The sequence below is a fragment of the Pelmatolapia mariae genome, linkage group LG4 (genome assembly GCF_036321145.2).
Source record: "Pelmatolapia mariae isolate MD_Pm_ZW linkage group LG4, Pm_UMD_F_2, whole genome shotgun sequence".
Lineage (NCBI taxonomy): Eukaryota > Metazoa > Chordata > Actinopteri > Cichliformes > Cichlidae > Pelmatolapia > Pelmatolapia mariae.
The window spans coordinates 8,727,955-8,731,452 of record NC_086230.1 but is presented as its reverse complement, the minus strand read 5'-3'; positions in this window follow the sequence as shown (position 1 = coordinate 8,731,452).

Sequence of the window (3,498 nt, the reverse complement as noted above, 5' to 3'; positions counted from 1 at the left end):
ACAATGCTAAGCAGCCTTTCAAAATCAAATCAAATCTCTTTGTGTCATGTCATCAGTCGATGGGTGTGAGAAAGTGAAAAGAGGACGTTGTCAGCTACAAGGACACAAGAAACACTCTCAACATCCAGCTGCGCAATACAGAGGTAAGAAGAGCAATTTATCTGGTATCCACTTGTTACTGTGTCATAGTTAATCTCAGCTATTTTTTTCCACATTTCTATTTGCACCTAAAACATGACAAATGTAATCATCTGGTGCACTGTGACATTTGTGCAGGATATTATTTCAGTAGATAGCGAGGTTAAAATATTGTTACTTACTGTCACTCAGGCTAAAGCTAGCGGAAGATTTAGAGGCAACATTTTTAAGCAAGTTTAAATAAACTAGTTTTACATCCATGCTGTTGCCTCGCCTAGTTGTCTTTTCTGTTTTCGTTTTCAGGGTCTTCTCTTCCTTGTTAAATAAATGAAATTGTATAATGCTAAATTTCAGAGCTACAAATATTCGCCCCTTATGCGGTGACTAAAACAAAAAAGGTCGGTCACAATATGAATCAGTTGTTTTGTGCACGCACTTGTTTCATTTTGAAAACGTGCGAGTCAACATGCGAGGTCAAAATCCTTAATGGCGCCGCTGCTGTTATTATTCTTAAAAAAAGAGAGAGAACATCTAAATATATTGTTTGCACTTCAAATAAAAGTATAAAAAGTAGCAGAAGTGTCAGTTTAGAAGATGTATGACACCACAACAGGGTTATCCTCACTGAGGGCTTTGTGCAGGTGGCAGGCTGTATTTCTTAAGGAAACCTCAAGCTTTGGCATTGTAACTGAACACGTACAGGTGCACGACATCTAAGTGCACGAGGCTCTAAAAGTGACATGAAAGAGTTGGCTTATCAGACTCCTGCAGCTTTCTGATACATGATTTTTTTGCCTCCCATCAGTTCAGTCGACACTCTGCCATGCCAAGGTCGTTCCTCGTCAAGAGTAAAAGGACTCACCTCCTCAGCCCGGCTAAGGATGCCTTTAGACAGCGGTGCCTATCCCAGAGAGATGCTGAGGTGCCAGCAGCTGGGAAGGGCGGCAGACGCCCTGAAGATGCTGAGCAGCCTTCGTCCCCCATCTATGGGGTCAAAGATTTTGCGGCCGAAGCCTACTTGCCGTGGAGTCGTGTGGCGGTCCGCTCTCACAGTGACCCCACGCAGGACCGTTGGCCTTCAGGTATGAATATTTCTAGCATTGTGTGTGTATGTCTGTGTACACGTGGGCTTGAAATACTACCACGCTAAATACGCAATGTGTGTCAATGTGGCTTGTTATTTAAAACAATACTTTTATATATGAGACCAAAAGGATTCCGGTTACACCAAAGTTCTTTGTTTTTCTCGTACTCAAAGCCACAAAAAGAAAAGCAAAAATGGTTCAGAATGATTCACACATCAATGAACTAATGACATTTGTATTCTCATTCTTAAAAAAAAGCCACCTTGGAGAAAATAAACGCTCCTCTGCTGGTCTCGCCGTGGTTGGCAGACAGACACCAAGCATCTGAGAGAGAGCGAGAGCTGGAGAGACTGGTCTTCATGTTAGTCAACCACACATCGCACACTGACCTCAAATCCCCCGTCAGTGATTGCCCGCTGTGCGAGAAGGTAGGAGGCCTGTGGGTTGTGAGAATTATTAGTCTTTGCTGTCAATGTTCTTATCAGTGTCACAGAGAAAAAGAAATCACAAGTGGAGAGAATGCTCTGAACCGTTTCATCTGTCTGTGCGTTCTCATGAGGAGGAATTTTAAATGAGTCCCGATCTCTCTAAAACTTCATTGATAAGAAGATTTTGTTGCATTTACAATGCACGCGTTCGTATACGATCATAAGCTGTATGCTAAGTTGGAAGCTCATATCCAGAAAAATCTCTCTTCTTTTTGAATCAGCATTGATGACAGTCTAAAAAACGTTTATGCTGTTTAAATTGAACACAATTTGTAATCAGCTGTCCTGTTTCCTAACTGGAGCCCGGCTGATGTTGGATTTTTGAGCTCACACTGATTTCAATAATCTATAAAAACACATAAAAGATTAAAAAACAAAACAAAACAGGATTTTGTTGTTGACCCTGTTTGTGTGAGCCGAGTATAGCTGGAAATATTTGCTAATGCCCTCCTGGACAGAATGATACGGAATATGTATTGAGGGTTTTTATAATAATTTCTAAATATGACAAATGTATTTTTGGCACATCTTATTATTGCTTATAACAGTGGTATGTGTTCACAAGTTTTAACTATTTATTGTGATTTCTAGCAGCATCGCAAATACAAAAGGTTTATTATAATAGATAATTAACGCAAAGCTGGCTGACGCCTAACCCGCGTGTTCTCCAAATATTAAGAAAAGACCTTTTATTACCTTTATTCAAATGTTTTGCTGAAGATGAAATTCAATTTAAACAATCGAGGTGCTTTAACAGGCGCCATCTGGAAACAAACGAAGAGTGAGTGCAGTGTTTGCAGAGCATGCTTAGAAAGCTGAAAGTAACAGTTCATGCAATATTGCATCAACCTACATGTGCCAGTCTGATGCAGCCTGCAAGGAATATTGCCATTTACTCCGGTTACTCACAAAAACAATTTCATTTTTAAAGGATTGTGCACACTGTTTGAGCACCACTGGAGAATTGGCGCAGCTGTAGCTCATCATGTTTTGTGAATGCTTTGACATTTTAGGAAATGAGATAGATGAGATAAGTTATAACCCAACGACTGGAGACGAGAAGGAAGCAGCCAGCCCAGCTCTGCTCACGGTGCCAAAATCTGCTTACAAGTGCCTCTCGTTTTTATTATGGATCAAACAAATGAAATGCAACAGTACACTAACATTAGACATTGATTAGCTGTTGCAATCAATTTCCAAGGCAATGGCGTTTTGATACAAAGCAATTTTCCATACTGATGAGCTATTTAAATTCCCCTTATTTAAATTGCTACTCACAAGTATTCTTCTTCATTGTCTACCTCCCACAGTCCCTTTCAGAAGTCTTAATATCAGGAGCTGGTCCACAAGTTTGTAATGTTTTCTCTTCTCCACTGGCAACATCCCCCACGGCCACAGACATCTCCCACATGCCCTTTGGCTTCAGAACAATTGGCAGCTATGGTAGAGCTAAGGTACAGTAGCCTGATAATACTCAGACTCATAATAAGCTGCTAAAATAATCAACATGGTTCTTAACAGCTGTGTGTTTGTGTGTATAAATGTGCAGGAGCGTAGCTTTGGCTGCAAGGTGTGCGGAAAGGTGTTCAAGCGTTCGTCCACCTTGTCAACCCACCTCCTCATCCACTCAGACACTCGACCCTACCCCTGCCAGTACTGTGGCAAAAGGTTCCACCAGAAGTCAGACATGAAGAAACACACCTTCATACACACAGGTGGGTGAACGCAACAGTTTGATTTAAACCGTGCTCTTAAATGCTCCAGCTCTGAAAAAAAAAAAGTTCTCC